A 19,925-nucleotide genomic window follows, 5' to 3' on the forward strand; every position below is an offset into this window, starting at 1 on the left:
TGTGAAGTCATTTAACAGGATGCAACCTAGAACCATGTTATACCAATTGGAGCAAATAGAGATGGATATAGAGCTGGTGATATGGGAGGGTATTATGTGGAGATGCAGAGGACAAGGCAGGTGACCAGCAATGCGGTGCAGGACTGTGTTCGAACCACTGATATTTAATGATAAAGGAAAATTTGAAGGATAATATTTAGTTGCTCGTTAATGATGAACTTAGCATAACATAATTAAGATGTAGACAACTGCAGAACGATTTAAAAAAAAATTTAAACAAAATTTTCACAGTATGAAAAAATGATAACAGATGAGAAAAAGTGCAAAGTTATGCATCATAGGATGAAAAGATCACAAGCAGTATATTTTAGTAATGGAACTGTACTTAAGGAAAGTGATGAAGCTAGGGATTTCATGGATACTGGTGGAGAGAGAGAAATTGAGTTTCAAAAAGCATATTGCAAAAGTGGCCAAAGTAGCATAGGAGTACTTTATTATTGTACACACACACACAATAACAAGCAGAGGTAAGGGTGCTTAAGCTGTATAACCGAGAGGAGACCTCCACATAGCCTTTAAAGGAATGCGGAGAACCGACCAGGGCGTCTGACCTAATGTCCAATCCTCACCTTCTTGTGGTGCACTCTGTTCGGTATCTACCTGGATACTGAACGAACAAGGATGGGCTGGCAATTTGGGATTTAGCCGACCAAATTGTATTTCTATTGGTTAAACCAAAATACAAAATGATGGTACAACATGACAAAATTTCATGCCGACTGGGGCGTCGCCCAGTTAAACAAGGCCCCCCTTGTTTTCGCCAGGGAACCAGGGTGAACAACGAAAAGTCAGCTACTGGAACAAATCTGAAAACACACCCCAACTCAACATTACCAAAGTTAAAGATAGGTACTATCAACATAAGAAGCCTGAATGGCAAAGAAATGGAGCTAGCTGAAGAATTAGATAAGTACCAGATCGACATAATAGGGGTGACTGAAACAAAAAAGATAAAAACTGGTGAGATCTTTCTGAGCAATAAATACAAAATGTTATATTCAGGCAATGACAATCAAGGAAAAGAAGGAGTAGCCATAGTATTCAACACAAAATACGAGGCTAATCTTCTTGAAAGGCAGGCAGTGTCAAGTAGAGTGATTTGGGCAAATATCAGAATGGGGAACTGGACAATGAGACTTATTTGTGCCTATGGTCCCACAGAAGGTTCTACTAAGGTAGAAGTGGAGGAATTTTTTTGAGGCTCTAGAGAAAGCTACTGACACAATGAAAAAGGAAAAGTTGGCCCGTGTTGGGGATCGAAATAGCAGAGTAGGAAGTGATTGTCAGACATACAAAAATGTTTTGGGAAAATATGGAGAAAAGAGCAAAGGTAATAATAATGGCAAATACTTGTTGGATTTCTTCTCAGGACATGGACTGGTTATTACTAACACCATGTTCCAACATAAAAAAATGCACAAATCCACATGGAGAGAAGAGGCAAGGAATAAGAAAAGTCTCATTGACTATGTTATTGTTGATAGTGATGTTTTCTCCCTGGTGCAGGACACCAGAGTGTACAGAGGATTTGAAATTGGAAGTGACCACTATTTAGTCTTGAGCAGGATAAAATTGAATTTCATATTGAAAAGAATGATATGTAAGAAAGTTTTAAAGCAAATAAAAGTTGAGCAGCTCTCAGATGTGAACTGTAGACTAAAATACATAAAGATTATTGAAGGAAAAATGAAAGAGTTTGAGAACAGGAACCAAACCTTGGAGATTCAGTGGCAAGCCTTGAAGAAAACCCTGATTGATTCAGCAAGAGAGGCATTTTCTATCCTTGTCTGCAAGGATAGAAAAATTAGAACTCCATGGTGGACACAGGAACTTGCAGTGAAGGAAAAGAAGAAAGCATATCAAAAGTTCCTGTCAAATAAGTCAGCTTGTGCTCTTAGAGAATATAGAGAGAAATGCAAGAATGCTAAACACTGCATAAAACTAGCTAAACAAAAGTCATGGGAGGACTTGGGCAAGAACATAGAAAATAAATATCAAGAAGGTGGCAAAATATTCTGGAGGTTGTTGAAGAAGCTTAGGAATGGAGGAAAGAGTGCTGTAAAAGGAGTTAGAGATGATAAAGGTGAAATGGAAATGGGAGAAAATGATATCCTTGAAGTATAGAGTAATTACTTTGAAAATTTGCTAAATGAAACAAGCAGTGATGACAGCACAGAGATAAAAAAACACTGACCAGGCATGCAGTCAGGAATACATATCCTTACTTGAAGTAGAAAAAGCCATCAACGGCTTGAAATGTGGAAAGGCAGCAGGAGTAGATGATATTCGACCAGAAATGCTGAAGTAGGGTGGTATAAAAGTCTTACAGTGGCTGCACTGCATAGTTCAGAATGCCTGGACAGAGGGTCGAATTCCAGATGACTGGAGTAGAGCTCTCATAGTACACATATATAAAAAGGTAAATAAAATTGAATGTGAGAATTACAGAGGTATTTCCCTACTTAGTGTTCCTGGCAAGATCTATGCAAGTATACTTGAGAAACGGTTGAGAAGAATTGTGGAAGAAAAGCTTGGTGAAGAACAAGCTGGATTCAGGCCAAACAGAGGCTGTCAGGATCAGATCTTCACTTTACAACAAACAGTTGAGAAAGCATGGGAATATATAACAAAGATCTGTATTTAAGTTTTGTCGATTTGGAAAAGGGATATGACAAGGTGCCAATAGAGAAGCTATTCAATACGCTACAGTTATATGGTGTCAATGGGGCATTATATTAAGCAATACTTAGTCTTTATTTGAGTTGTAAGTCAGCAGTTAGAATTGAAGGAAGTACAGGAAGATGGTTTAATGTTAAATCCGGTGTGAGACAAGGATGTACATTATCCCCTCTGTTATGCATTATCTATATGGATCACATTATGAAGAAAAGTGGTATTAAACATGATATCAAAATTGGAGATGTTAATTTCAGCTCTTTGCTTTATGCGAACGATGTTATACTTCTAGATAAATCTGCTACAAATCTGCGAGATTCTCTGACTAAATTGAATAACTGTTGTAATAGATATGGTATGAAGGTCAGCAATAAAAAGACAAAGACAATGAAAATAGGCAGAATCATTGAAAATGTCATCTGTATTGTGAATGGAGAACCTGTGGAACAAGTAAAACATTTCAGCTACTTAGGCACGATTTTTAGTGAAGATGGTAAATTAAATATGGAAATAGACAACAGAATCAACAAAGCTGGTATGGTAGGAAGTCAACTGAACAAATTCATATGGAATAAGAGAGAAATTAGTCGAAACACTAAATTAACTGTATACAAAACAGTGTTCAAGCCAGTTTTAACTTATGGATCTGAGAGCTGGGTCAGAAGTAAAACACTTGACCAAAGACTAGAGACTGCAAATATGAGAGTCCTGAGAAAGATTAGAGGCGTGAACAGATGGCATCAATGGCAATATCATATTGGAGGATATTAGGAAAGAACTTGACATTGTCAGCATCCAGGAATGCATTAGCAGAGCTAATCTCAGTTGATATGTCACTTAAACAGAATGGGAGAGGAAAGATTAGTAAAACATGTGTTCTCTGCCAGGTTGGCAGGAAAACGACCCAGAGGAAGACCATGATATAGGTGGACTGATATGGTACAAAGTGCCTTAGACGACAGAAATATAAGATCTGGTAATGTTGGAATCTTGACTAGTAATAGACTGATTTGGAGGAAAATTGTAAATAGGAAGTTAGTAATGATATAAATTTTTCATGTAGTACTATCATATCCTGTACACCCCCTTGAGGGTACAATGCAGGAATTTGATGATGATGGTAAGGAAGTTATATTTCTGTTTATAGTTTGATACAGACATCATCTGATCATATGAGTTTTTTGGGGATGAGGAAGTGGTAATCCAGAGGTGAGTGACCAAGATGGGGAATAGTCTGTGAAACGCACCCAACAAGGATAAATTGGGAACACGTGTACTGCAGAAATTGGCTGACAGGCAGAAAAGAGAGGATATGATAGAAACATATACAGGGTGTTCGGGATAAATTTGACAGTTTCGTACGGAAAAAGAAAATCTTCTTTGTAGCTATTAAATTTAATGAATTGACAAAAAAACATTACAGGCAGAGTTAATTACAATACTATCAACAAGATTTACTCAAAATAACCACCATTAGCATCGATCACAGTTTCAATTCTGCTTCGGAACCTCGAACAAGCTGATGCTACAGTCTCCCTGGGAAGGGCCGCAAAAACTGTTTTAATTTTATCCATTAACTGGGCTTTTGTATTACTGGAAGTGCGATTGGTGTCTTTTTCAACTGCGCCCCATACAAAATAATCCATGGGGTTAAGGTCTGGGGAGTTTGGAGGCCAAACATTTGGACTGGTGAAGTCGTAGAAATTTTCAGACAACCATTTTTGACCTTTCCCAGAGGTGTGGCAAGGGGCCGAATCCTGCTGCCATACATACGGCCTACCATTGGCTACCCTTGTTATCCAGGGCTTGACTACAGTTAGCAACTCCACGAACAAAGCCCGAATTCCAATGCCAGGGTTCTTCAACACCTGTTCCTGCAGATTTGCGAGGAATTCTGCTGTACGAACGCAATCAGATCGTCTGCTAGGGATCTTTCTTCTTGCTACATCCTCGTAGTCACCATTGCAAGTCTCTAGTTCATGCCTGATTGTTTTTACTGTATTCAGGGAGCATTGGGCAGCAGTCGTAATATCCTTATTTTGATGGCGGGCACGAATCATCATGATACAAGTTATTCTCTTCCATGATTCAGGTGGGTTCCAGCTATCCATCCTTTCTGACATCTTGTATATGAATGAAGAAGGGTCCAAACTTTTAAATGAAGAGAAGTGTGTGTTAATACATGTAACTTACGGAAAAATATAATTAATTATAAATATGTCAAATTTATCCCGAACACCCTGTATGTTACTACACAGGTTTTACAGAACTGATGCAGAAGAAAACTTTCAGTATTGTCCAGAATGGACAAAAAGGACATTCTTGAAAAAAGAGTAAGAATGCTGTTTTACTAAATTTTCAAAAGTAGTGAATGAGTGGAATGGATTGTCAATCTGATGTAAGTAGTTTACTAATGAACATGTTGGAGAAGAGGTATTCATGAATACAGGTATTCTGGATCTCCTGCAATGCATCTTCAGACACCTTGGAGATATACATACAATAGTAGCTCTCAGAACTGGCCTTAGTGTTGCAAAGCCTTCTATTATATGCAGTTTAGGATCTTCAGATACTAATTTAAACCACGGCAGCTTATTGTTTAACTTTGAGCACTGGCATCATTATTTATATGCCTCAATTACACAAATTTGCATGTGCAAAGTTTAAAATGTGTAGAGACAAGCCTTTCATCTCCTCCACTGCAAAAAACAGTATGTGTTCTGGTATCAAATATGCCACTTCCTTTCCATCACATCTCCTGCAGTGCTGTTATTCTCACTTCATAGACTCTCCTCAATGCTCCTGATTGTTCAGGCTCAAGACATTCCGGCTTCCTAACAAAAAATATTCAATCCTTTTCCATTGTCCAGGTCATTCCATGAAGTCAGTCCAGTTAATTTTCCTTTCGACTTTCTTAACATGTTGAGTTTTTACAGGGCAGGTTTGTTTGCCCTGTGCCCAACTTTATAAAATAAATTCATTCCTTCTTACAACAAATATTCTACTTCAATTAAAGCCAATTATTTATCTAGTTGACAGTAAATGAAAGATGCCTTTACACGTTTTAAACTCTGTACATGCAAATTTGTGCAATTGGGGCAGCCATTTAATTGGGCCAAATTATGATGTTCCCAATATGGCCCAGTTAGCTGGAATCTACTGTATCTTGCACAAGGCTATAGGGCAAAGCATTGTCAGTGAATTAGTACATGGACTATGCCAATCACAGTTGAGGATGCCAACGCTCCACTGTATGAGAACATTTTATCGGTAATAGAAGCTGGATTTTTAAGACCATGTACACATCTAATGCTGATGGTTCCACTTAACTGGATTAGGCAATATATCTTGTAACATACTTAAATCTGGAGTAAAAAAAAAAAAAAAATTAACCACTGCAGCCAGCTTGAAGGGAAAAACTACAAGAAAATGAATGTCTTCAAAATGTAATTTAAGGTTGAACATAAAAAAAACTAAAAATAAAAATTGAACTTCAAATCATATTTTCATTTTAAATATCAAACATTATATAAATAATGATGCCAGTGCTCAAAGTTTAAACAATAAGCTCCCATGGTTTAAATTAGTAGCTGAAGATCCTAAACTGTATATAACAGGAGTAACTGAAACTTCATATCAAACAGAAATTGCCATTAAAGAGTAGCAGGAACTTAAGATTTAATATCAATATCTAAGGAATTAAGAAATGGTTAGCAGTTATGTCAGTACATAATAGTGATTTATTTAAATCTGATGTGTGAATTTTTCTAAGGAGAGAAGATGTAATAAAGTAGTAGGAAGACAGGATTTTTTTTAAAAAAAGCTCATTTTGAGGATATGGTGAGAAAATTAGACAGTGCAAATTAGAACTGGAATTTAGTAATGCAGTGAAGGACACATTAGTGCAGAGATGGATTCATGGATTTACCAGAAGGAAGACGGTACTTCTCAGGAAGGAAAGATAACATACACAGAGGAGTTGCATTACCAATTGAAAAGAAACTTACACACTCAGTAATTGAAATAAACCCAGTGTCTCCTGGAATAATAACAGCCAAACTTCAAGCAAAAGGAAAAGGTCAAACAATTAAAATAATCCAAATATATGCACCAGACAGTAACCATTCAGAGGAAGAAATAGAAAATTTCTATGAATAACTACAACAGGAAATAGATAATCCCAAAAATAGAGAACTCATGATAGTGATGGGAGATTTTAATGATAAAATAGGACAGTTCACAGCAGACAAAAAAAGATGTGATGGGGAAATTTGAATACAGAGAGCTTAACCAGAGGAGAACAATTACTCCACTTCTGTAAAGCAAATGATCTAATAATTACAAACACATTGTTCTATCAATGCCCTAATAATAAATATACATGGACATCCCCAGATAGTAATATAAAGAACTGCATAGACTATATCATCATAAACAAACAATGGAAAAGATCAGTAAATAATGTACGAACATTAAGAAGTTTTGATTTTGACATTGACAACAAAATATTAACTGCCAAAGTGAAGATAAAATTCAACAGGAAAAATAATATCAGAAAAGAAGAAAACATCAACCTATCAAAACTAAAAGATAGCTCAAGCAGAAGTGGATTTTTAGAACAGATGTGCTTGAAATTAAAACCCTCTATCTTCCAGAACAGCGGAAAATACTGGGAAGAAGGAAAAGAAACAGTGTTATCAATTCCAAACCCAAAATAAACAAACAGTGGATAACCCAAGAAATCATAGCTACCATAGAAGAGAAAAGAGAGGCCAAGATACTTGTAAACCAACAAAACAATGAAGAGAATAGAGAAAAATACAGAGCACTAAAAAATAAAGTTGATAACCTATACAAAAAAGCCAAAGAAAAATGGTTAGAAGAAAAAGCTAAGAAATGCCAAGAAGCATACCAACAAAACAACCTAAAAGTCTTCCATGATACTGTAAGAGAAATTACAAAGGAATTCTCAGCAAAAGCAGTAACAATGATAAACAACAAGATGACTGAAACCGGGAATATTGAATATATAAGAAAAATCTGGTCAAACCATTTTAAGACTATCTTCCACCAAGGAAACAAAACTACAATGTCAACAATAGAAGAAAATAATGATCACCTAAAAATTTTACAAGAAGAAGTTAGATAGGCAATAAAACAGATGAAAAACAATAAAGCACCAGGCATTGATACTATCCCTACTGGACTGTGGTCATATGAAGGCAGCATATCAATAGAATATTTAACAACCCTTTTCAATAAAATATTACAAACAGGAGAGATCCCAGATGACTGGAGAACTGGAAAGATCATCCCAATATACAAGAAAGGAAACAAAAGAGACTGCAGAAATTACAGACCAATCAATTTACTCCCTCGTACCTATAAAATATTTATAGGAATTATACAAAATAGATTAAAAAACACCTTGGAAGAAATGATAGGCATAGAACAAGCTGGTTTCCGAGGAAACTATTCAACAATAGACCAAATTTTCACATTGCACCAACTAGCAGAGCTCAGCTGGGAAGACCATAAAGAACTATATTGTTGTTTTGTGGACTTTAAACAAGCTTTCGATAACATCAACAGAAAAATCCTTCTTAAAATTCTGCTAGAAAAAGCAATAGACAAATATATAATACAGTTTCTGATAAAATATTACTCTAAGACAAATGCAATAATTAAAAAGGACGCACTCACAACAGAACCCATAGAAATCCAAAAAGGAGTAATGCAAGGATGCCCATTATCCCCATGCCTATTCAAGATATATCTAGAAGAAGTTGTAAAGAAAGCAATAGACAATGAGCCTGGAATCAATGTCAACGGTTTAAACATAAATAATATCAAATATGCAGATGATCTCGTCCTTCTTGCAAGAACCCCAAATGAATTACAAAGGTTGATAAACAAGCTAAACGAAACCGGTAAAACATATGACATGACAATAAATATACAAAAGACAAAAGTGATGAGAATAGGGAGGAACAGATCTACCATTTCAGCCACCCTAAACGGAGAACAAATAGAACAAGTAGACAACTTCATATACCTTGGATCAAAACTAACAGAAACAATAAATGAACTCAAAACAATCAAACATAGAATAGCTATAGGATGGACCACCATGAGAAAATTACAGAAAATCTGGAAACAAACAAGATATCTAAACAAATCAAATTATATGAAGCAATAATTATACCAACAGTCATCTATTGAGCAGAAGCGTGGACAGTTAAAAAAAGAGAGGAGAAAAAACTGCTGGCATTTGAAATGAAATGCTTAAGAAAAATAAATAGAACAAGTTGGATAGAAAAGAAAACAAACATCACAGTCAGACAAGAACTATTGTATAAAAAGACAATAATAGAAAAAATTAGAAAACAACAACTGAGATGGTTTGGTCACACTGTACGCATGGACGCAGACAGACTTCCTACCGTCCTAATCAATACTTTTCCAACTGAAAAAAGAAGACCTGGAAGACCAAGAATTACCTGGCTGAAATTAATAAAGAACATCTCGGGATGCAGAACATATACGGAACTTTTTTGAACAGCAAGGAACAGAGAAGACTGGAAGATCCTGCTCAAGAGAAGACTCAACCCGTCTTAGACGGAAGAGAAGAAGAAGTGAAGTTAAACAATTAGATGTCTAAAAACTGAGAATGTAAATTTGTAAACTCAAATGAAAAAAGAACACGATATATACAAAAGATATTTAGTACTGAATTCTTCATTGATAAAAAATGGAAACACTTGGTTCTTAATTTTAAACCAGTTAATGAATGACTGTGTGCTGAGAATAAAGTTTAAGATGTTCAATGTTTCATTTATATGTATGCATGCACCAATCAAGGACTTTTGTAAAGAAGATAAGGTGAACTTCTATGAATTACTGGAGAGGATATATGATCAGTCACCAAAACATGACATTAAAATGGTTCTAGTAGACATGAATGCCAAAATAGGACTTTTCAATCAACAACTGGAAGAAATAGCGCACATGAAGAAAGCGATGAAAATGGCATGAGACTAATTAAAGATTTTGCAAGTGGCAAAAATATGATCACATGTACAACCTGTTTTCCATATTAAAAAGTGCATAAAGTTACCTGGAGACTGGCAGATAGAATAACAGAAAATCAGATAGATCATGTGATAATTGATAGATGATATGTGACAGATATCATTGATGCAAGAAGTTTCATAGGAGTGGATTGTGATACGGATCATTACTTGCTAAGAATTAAATATAAACAAAGCAAAAAAATTAAGATGAGTAGAGGAAGGAGAACATCAAGATATAGATTCAAATTTTAAAAGATGGAAAAATCAGACAAAAATAAGTTGAAATATTGGGAAAAGAAATAAATGAAGAGAAAGAGGATGAATATGTCGATGATATGACTATAGACAAAAAATGTGAAAGGATTAGGAATAAAATTACTAAAGTGGCTGAAGAAGTTCTGAAATTCAAAAACAATGATAAATGAAATGAATGGTATGATTCGGAATATAGAAAATGTGTTGAAGATGGATGTCTAAAGATGAATGAATGGAAAACTCGAGCAAATGAGAATGAATATAGGGAAAAACAAAAACAAGCCAAAAAGATGTGCAGAAGAAAGAAGCATGAATTGGAAAAGGCAAAGCTAAATGAAATTGAGATTTTGAAGGATACAGGACAAATTAAGAAAATGTATAATAAGATAAAAGAAATTAAAGGTGGATTTCAGCCCAGAACAACTTCCTGCAAAGACTGTGAGGGCAGCTTGCTTGGTGTTGGAAGTTTTTCCCCCCCACTTGGTTAGACTATAAATTATATATTTAGTTTCATCCTTTATTCCAGCGTAAGCAAACAAAGTTTGTGCCTGAAGTATCTTCAGGACTGGGGCAACTCATAATAAAGGTGGATAAAGCTTCACATCACTTGCCTTTGTATTCTATAATGCAAAGCACATCTCCTTGCAGACATGTATAATGCCTATGCATTATGAGAAGGGTCACTACCCAGACCGGTTTCGACTTTTATTGAGGTCTCTTCAGTGGGAGCCAGACCCAGAGGTGATACTCCAACAATAAACCAGATTTTTACGGTATGAACTATAATGGAGAAATGCTACAAGTTTAATATTAATCTGCACCTGTTTGTGTACTTTAAACAAGCCTATGATAATATTAATAGAGATAAGCTATTTAAAGTCATGAGGGAATTCCAAATTCCACACAAATTAACACTCAGAAATACTATGTGTTGAGTACAAATACATGGTGAACTCACACCAGAGTTCAGAATAACCAAAGGATTATGACAAACAGACCAACTATCAACAATGCTTTACACTCTATGCCTTGAAAGGGTAATACAAATGTAATCATAAACAGGCACTATTATGAATAGAAGTCTACAGCTTTTGCAGATAATGTGGACTGTATTGGAAGGACTGAGAGAAGTCTCAGAGAAGGTTATAGATAAATGAGGGAGGAGGCAAAGAAAATGGGGCTGCACAAACAAAACTAAAACAAAATACTTAATTGTTGCCAGAGATAAACAAAAATTTGGATACATCCAAAGTTTCACTGTAGATGAAGAAACCTTTCAACAAGTACAGCAATTCACATATTTGGGTTCAGCAATAACAGAAAGTAATGATGTGTCAGTTGACATTACTTATAGAATAGTTGCAGCAAATTATTATGGTATTCAACCACTTTATTAGCTTATTATAGTATTCAACCACTATTTAAATCTAATTTGATTTCGATAAAAAGTAAAATCCAGCTATATAAATTAATCCTCAAACCCGTACTTTTGTGTGGCTGTGAAACATGGACAATGATTCAGAGAGATCAAAACCGATTACAAATATGGGAATGAAAGGTATTAAGAAAGATCTTTGGACCAATCAATGAGAATGGACTTTGGAGAGTGAGGAACATCAAATAAATAATGGAGAAATTCAACGAAGTGAATATTAAAGGCGAGAAGACTGAGATGATTGTTCAGCGAATGAGAGATGACAGAGCTGTTAAAAAAAAGGTCTTCACGTTTGGATCTAGACACAGAGGATGACCAAAAAGGAGATGGCTTGATGATGTGGAAGATGATTTAAAGAAAATGAGAGTAAAGAATTGGAGGAACAAGGCACAGAATCTTGATGAATAGAAGGCTATTCTGAGACAGAACCGTCCTAACTGTAATGCCAAGGAGTTCATGTTCATTTATACATGTACTAAACAGGCATTAATTATGTTGTATGAATTGAGGGAATGTAGACTGTACATATTTTTTTTTTTTTTTTTTTTTTTTTTTTTGCAAAATCAGCACAGCTATCTAATGTAGATATAGCACTGCATTTATTGCCTTTCTGCATGAATCTAACAAATTTTTCTAGCATCCTGATAATTACTCGTTCAAGCTTGGAAGAGCCATTCTCATCCCTTTCTCAGTCTTCTAATGTCTTCTGATGTTCTGCTGCAATTGCATCCTCAAAAAAATTTTATTTTCTTTATAGCACTGAAGACTGTCATTATTATTATTAGACCTCCAGGGAGTCCAAAGACTCATCGAGGGAGGGCACCTGCTCTACAACTCTGTCTACACTACTCAATCCACCAATTGACTGCAACTATACCAGCTCCATCTACCACTGACCACCACCACTAGTATTTCCACGGCAGGATTTAAATCCGCAGCCTTTTGGCTGGAGAACGGATATGCTAACCACTTGGCCAGTCAAGCTAAAGGCTGTCATTAATGGATGAAAACAATTAATAGTTTCTGACATGATTTACATCTAATGTGTCATCATTTTCACTATCAAACTTATCTGGCAAAATTATTATTGAATGCTTAAAACAATGAGCAACACAGTTTAGAATGGTCTTGTTGCTTATTCAAAGCAACCCCTCAGCTGTAAAAAACTACTGCTTATAAAATGTTAACTTCTGTGATGACCTGTTCCTCAGTTATCAAGAACCAAATATTTTTTTCTCATTTCTGTTAATTCTTCATAAGCCAATTCTTAAAAAAATTCTAATGTCATCCACACACACATTTGTTGGCATGGTACTGAACTCGTAAACTCTCCATTCTAATCCCTTTAAAGTATCAAAGCCTGGCTCATTTTCCAATAATCAACCGCTTCCATTATCAGATCCTCACATATTTGAACAGCATACCACTGTTATATGATCCAGTGTAGTATGTTTATAATAAAAGGAGCCACCTAGTGTGGCTCGTTTCAATATTACTGAATTTTTTGAAGTAAGATTACATAATTTTTAACATTTCATGTGGTAGAAGGTACTAGCTGTCCCAAATAAACAAAATAAATTCTTAGGTTCTCATTTTGTTTATGCTACTCTAGACTTGTCCCAATAAAACAGTTGTTCTGATTAACCAATGGACCAATAAACCTGAATTTACTGTACATGTAAAATTACTGCATAGTTTCACATACCGCAAAGCTTACAGAAAATCAATGCAGGGAAAAGAGAAAAGTAATCTGTTGATATTCTTTTTGAAGAGCTGGAGGATGCTTCATGAGGAGGAATGTTCCACAGACAGAATGAAAGATGAATGGGAGTAGCAAGTTCGGTGAGTCATCAATTAAACTGTTAGGAAGCTGTTGCTCATGTTATTATAGATTAAACAGAAATGGGAGCATGACAGGTCAATTCTGCTGAAGAGCACCCATAGAAATATGTGGAACCTGACTGACTTTTTTTTTTTTGGGTGCACCACCTGAAATGTAAGAGGCATTCTAAAGTTGGACAAATTTGGAATCTGTATGCTGGAGAGATGAAGCAGAACTGAGGTTTTATTATCATTATTATTTTGGAAAGGGGAAAAAATTGTACTTGAAATGCAATAAAGGTGAGTTGTCATCACTCCACTGAAGGATAGTATGGAGATCAGTTTAGGACATTAATTCTTGTTATTTCTCTTTTGTGTGATATCCTGGAATAAGTACTATATTTCAAGGACTTGCACTCAGAGGCCATCAAATCTGTTAAACATGGCCAAGCCAGACAAGTTGTTTCAATTAAATCTATATAAAATTTTACCTCTTGGACCAAGGAAAGAACTGACTCTTTGCCTGACTTTGTAATATGATCAGCATATGAAATCTTCAGGATATATCTATAGAACTTCATTTTAAAGGACAGCAACATCTTTTCTTTATAGAGGGTTCCAACTTTCACTCAAATAAAGGGGATGCTGAATTAACAAGCATATTAGTAAGGTGTAACCTACTCGAAACTGTAAATTCATTATCAGACCATCATTCATTTAGTTTTTGAATAGCTGTTATCAATTGAAAAATTGCAACCAACAACTTTTGCAATTTTTTTTCTATTACTAAATAGTTCAGGGAAATAACAATGTAGACTAGGATATACATTAAAATAACTTTTTAATACAAATCCAATATTTCGACAACGTCACATTGCCATTTCCAACAGGAACTTGTGAGCAAGACATGTGCACACAGGCACAGCAAACAGTAAATGAGGACGAAGCAGGAAGCTATACTTTCTCCTAAAGTCCTACTGGTGCCCCTGGTGGGCAATGTTGGTATTCTTGGGCGATTGGGCTGAGGTCTTCTGATGTAGGTTTCACAAATTTGAGGCAGTCTCATGCAGCCAAATTTGTTGAGGTTTGGATTGTTTCTTAGGGCTGAGGCTGATTCCATGAAAAGCCTTTCGTACGGTGAATGATCGTAGCTTTCTTCCACCGTATTCTATGGCAGGTATCCAGAGTATGGTCTGCAAGACCAGAGTGGCTGTATTGGTGGAACCGGATGTAGTCCTTGTGTTCTGTAATTCTGATATTGGCTGTCCTGCCTGTTTGGCCAAAGTAGGACAGCTTACAGCTGCAAGGGACCTGGTATACACCCGGTAGGTCTAAGGGGGGGGGGGTCTTTAGTGGAGCAGATAAGGGATGCCAATTTCTTATATGGTCTGTAACAAGAAGTTAAGCCGTGTTTTTTTAGGATTTTTGTAATTTTTTCGGAGGTGCCTCTGATATAGGGTATGGTGATGGATTTAGAGTAATCCTTGTTGTGAGGAGGGGGGGGGGGGTTGTGGTTTATTGGTTTCAATATTTTTTGGATTGTTTTGGGAAGGTAGCCATTGGCTGAAAAAGTGTTGAGAATGTGGTTAGAGCATTGTCATTTGAACAGATAAGTTTAGCCCTGTTGTGTAGTGTCACCATATTGTTGTGAGGAAGGGTGGTGGGATTGTTGGTGAATGTATCCTGCCTGTATGGGTGGGTTTTCTATAGACTGAGAAAACCAAGGTTCCATTAAGCTGGCAGGTGACTAGTGTGTCTAAGTAAGGAAGGCAGTTGTTTTTTTCTTCTTCCAAGGTGAATTTGATCTTCTGGTGTGTTGGTTGTTTAAGTGTGTTAGGAAGGAGAGGAGTGCATCGGAGCCATGTGACCAAATAGCAAACACATCATCTACATATTGAAGTTAAATGGTTGGTTTTTGTTCAACTTGTATCATGATATCCTCTGCAGGTATTCTTCTGGACGCAACGGTGAAGTTGTGGCCCTGTGAGAGGGCGTCGAGTGCTTCAGGTTTCACAATACATGACGAAAGGTTGACTACCGTTTCGGTAGTCAACCTTTCGTCATGTATTGTGATCATATAAGTTTCGTACAGATCATATAAGTTTCGTACAGACCATATAAGATCATTGTGATCATATAAGATCATACAGACCATATAAGTTTCGGTTTCGAGATCGCGTTCTTCTTTATTAAATTTTCGATTTTTTTTGATGCGTCGATCTCGTACTTTTTTAAATTCTTTCTCTGCTGCAGTGCACGAGATGTCATGTGCAAAATAGACCACATTTCGTGGCTTAAGGTGCTTGAAAGGTTAACTTTGAGTTCCTGGATAGCTGAGTTAGCATCACTCAGGAAATGGCTAGCAGTAGCGATTTGTTCCCTGAGCAATATTGGATTTGTATTAAAAAGTTATTTTAATGTATATCCTAGTCTATGTTGTTATTTCCCTAAACTATTTAGTAATAATGCATAACCAACGCCTAAGCTTTTCCACTAGAATTACGATAATCCACAGAGATATTACCGCACGTAAAGCCTGCTATTACGGTAAAATGAAGTTGAAGCTATCAAGACAACTTAATCGTCTCGCATTCCTAAAACGCTGCCGGGATAACCAGGTAATTCCTAACTGTGTTAAATTGAAGCACCGGTTCTCTTTGCAAAAGGCTCTTTGCATTTATTATCGTGCCAACCAAGCGTTGCTCAGGGAACAAATCGCTACTACTTGCCATTTCCTGAGTGATGCTAACTCAGCTATCCAGGCACTTGAAGATGACCTTTCAGGAACCTTAAGCCATGAAATGTGGTCTATTTTGCACGACATCTCGTGCACTGCAGCGGAGAAAGAATTTAAAAAAGTACAAGATCGACACATCAAAAAATTTGAAAATTTAACAAAGAAGAACGACATCTCGAAACAGCAACTTCCTACCGAAACGGTAGTCAACCTTTCGTCGTGTATTGTGAAACATCAAGCACTTGACGGCCTCTCACGTGGCCACAACTTCGCCATTGCACCCAGAAGAATACCTGCAGAGGATATTATGATACAAGTTGAACACGGGATACGACACCTTCCTAACCACATCGCCAACGATATCAGACTGGATGTGGCTTGTACCAAAGCAGATAAAGGGAATGCCACAGTATTAGATCGGGCTACTTACCTCCCTATCGAGTACAATCCCACCAACTCACAAATTAGAAAACTCCACAGGGTCCTTAGGAAGGTCACTTCTTGGCCTGTGGAAGTCACTAACCAATTAAAACCATTTAACTCCATACTCCCCCCCCCTGTATTTATGGACTCCCAAAAATACATAAGAAAAATGTGCCATTACGTCCCATAGTGGATGGCATTGATTCCCCCATATACAAACTAGCTAAACATTTGGCCAAAGCTCTCACACACTATACTGGCAACACACTTTCATACATAAAAAACTCAGCCCACTTCAAAGCCAGCATAGAAAACCTTACACTCAAACACACTGACGTAATGGTCAGCTTTGATGTCTCCTCCTTATTCACAAATGTCCCACTCAAAGAATCTTTAGAGCTAATCCAAGCTAAATTTCCTCCCGATATCACAGCCCTATTTCAGTTCACAATGAACTCAGGGTATTTTGTTTGGCAAGGAAAATTTTACAAACAAATAGAGGGGACAGCCATGGGTTCTCCACTTTCCCCACCCTTGGCCAACTTTTATATGGAGACTTTTGAAGAGAAAGCCTTAAACTCTGCCCCACAAAAACCAACCATTCAGCTTCGATATGTAGATGATGTGTTCGCTATTTGGCCACATGGCTCCGATGCACTCCTCTCCTTCCTAACACACTTAAACAACCAACAGACCAGAAGATCAAATTCACCTTGGAAGAAGAAAAAAACAATTGCCTTCCTTACTTAGGCACACTAGTCACCCGCCAGCTTAACGGAATCTTGGTTTTCTCAGTCTATAGAAAACCTACCCATACAGGCAGATACATTCACCAACAATCCCACCACCCTTCCTCACAACAATATGGTGACACTACACAACAGGGCTAAACTTATCTGTTCAAATGACAATGCTCTAACCACATTCTCAACAGTTTCTCAGCCAATGGGTACCTTCCCAAAACAATCCAAAAAATATTGAAACCAATACCCCCCCCCCTCACAACAAGGATTACCCTAAATCCACCACCATACCCTATATCAGAGGCACTTCGGAAAAAATTACAAAAATTCTAAAAAAACACGGCTTAACTTCTTGTTACAGACCATATAAGAAATTGGCATCCCTTATCTGCTCCACTAAAGACCCCCCCCCCCCCTTAGACCTACCTGGTGTATACCAGGTCCCTTGCAGCTGTAAGCTGTCCTACTTTGGCCAAACGGGCAAGACAGCCAATATCAGAATTACAGAACACAAGGACTACATCCGGTTCCACCAATACAGCCACTCTGGTCTTGCAGACCATACTCTGGATACCTGCCATAGAATACGGTGGAAGAAAGCCATGATCATTCACCGTAGTAAATACAAGTACGAAAGGCTTTTCATGGAATCAGCCTCAGCCCTAAGAAACAATCCAAACCTCAACAAATTTGGCTGCATGAGACTGCCTCAAATTTGTGAAACCTACATCAGAAGACCTCAGCCCAATCGCCCAAGAATACCAACATTGCCCACCAGGGGCACCAGTAGGACTTTAGGAGAACGTATAGCTTCCTGCTTCGTCCTCATTTACTGTTTGCTGTGACTGCATGCACATGTCTTGCTCACAAGTTCCTGTTGGAAATGGCAACGTGACGTTGTCGAAATATTGGATTTGTATTAAAAAGTTATTTTAATGTATATCCTAGTCTACATTGTTATTTCCCTAAACTATTTAGTAATAATGCATAACCAAAGTCTAAGCCTTTCCACTAGAATTTCTGTTCTAATATCCTGTCTTAATCTTCCATCTTTATTGTCTACATATCTGAAATCATCAACTTCTATAAATTTGCCCCTGAGTAGGAATTGGTCAGCTTCTGCTGCTGCATTTATTTCTTGATCACAAGCACAGACATTTGTCATTTTTAGGGTACTTATAAATTAAGCCATATTTTTTAAGAGTGTGATCGAACGTTGTGGTTATTTCTTGAAGTGCTAATTTATTTTCTGTTAGGAGATCAATAAACAGCAAACTTCAGATGATTTGTTCTTTTTCCTATCACTCCAATATCACAATTCTCCAAGGATTCGTTTAAAATAGAGTGTCCCAAAGTCACTGCATATTTTCTCAATATTTCACTAGAGTTACTGAAAATATAACTGCATATTGTGTAAATAATGCTGTGTAAAACTGCACACCACCAGTGATTGCTACTTTTATAAATTAATGATTTTTTTAAAATTTCATTTATGAAAGTAATTCAAAAATCCTGTAATATGACATTTCACACCTACTGATATTTCTATATCAGATAGTTTCTCCTATATATTAGGTTTCAAAATAAATTTTGGTGGTGCTTAAGGGTCAAAGGTGTATAACTGAGAGGAGACCTCCACATAGCCTTTAAAGGAATGCAGAGAACCGACAGGGGCTTCTTACCTAATGTCCAACCCTCACCTTCTCATGGTGCTCCATGTTAGGTATCTACATGGATACTGAACAAACGAGGATGGGCTGGAAATTTAGGATTTAGCTGACCAAATTGTATTCTTATTAGTTTAAACCACAATATAAAATGATGATACAACATGACAGAATACAACATTACACAAGATGCCAGCTGTTTTCGACAGAGAATCAGGGCAAACAGTGAAAATTCAGCTACTGGAACAAATCCTGAAACAGACCCCAACTCAACATCAGAGTTCAAGATCGGCACTATCAAAAAAAGACAAAAACTGGTGAGATCTTTCTGAGAAATAAAAATAAAATGATATATTTAGGCAATGACAATCACAGAAAAGGAGTAGCAGTTATAGTATTCAACACCAAACAAGGCTAATCTTCTTGAATGGCAGGCAATATCAAGTAGAGTGATGTGGGCAAATATCAGAATAGGGAACTAGACAATGAGACTCATTTGTGCCTATAGTCCCACAGAAGGTTCAATTAAGGTAGAAGTGGAGGAATTTTCCGAGGCTCTAGAGCAGGCCTGCACACATGCAGCCTGCAATGCTATTTATTTTGGCCCGTCTGCCTGATTGAATTATTTAATCATAGGGGAATATGAAATTAGACTATTATTTCCTAGCATGAATTAAATTTTTACTAAGACTCTGCATGTATACGTTCATGTGATTAATGTCACAATCATGTTTCTTTCAACTCGACAATAAATTGCATTTGGAGTTATTCCCATTGTCGTATTTAATAACAAATTATTACAATCGCTTTGTGGTTTTGTTAGCATTAGTGTCGCTGCGGAGAAATTCAAAGCCACATCTCCATGATAACGACTTGATGTCTACGAATGAGAACAAATCCTATTACACAAAGTTGGCAGTGCAGTGGTTGGTTGTAGTTGGAGCAATACATTACATAACCGTTATCATAACCTGCATTATTGCAAGTTTTTCATCATTAGTTTTTTGTAATTAATATTGTCAATCTTGACACAAT

The 19,925-nt window shown here is 36.7% G+C and overlaps 1 protein-coding gene across 3 annotated transcripts in view; it reads right to left on the reverse strand.

The window, feature by feature from the left end:
- ATPCL (ATP-citrate synthase) overlaps positions 1–19,925 on the reverse strand; it is a 555,953-nt gene that overhangs the window by 135,273 nt on the left and 400,755 nt on the right. The window lies entirely within an intron of this gene.

The sequence above is a fragment of the Typopeltis vanoorti genome, chromosome 6, assembly GCF_054136105.1.
Source record: "Typopeltis vanoorti isolate ZY-2024b chromosome 6, IOZ_Tvanoo_1.0, whole genome shotgun sequence".
Lineage (NCBI taxonomy): Eukaryota > Metazoa > Arthropoda > Arachnida > Uropygi > Thelyphonidae > Typopeltis > Typopeltis vanoorti.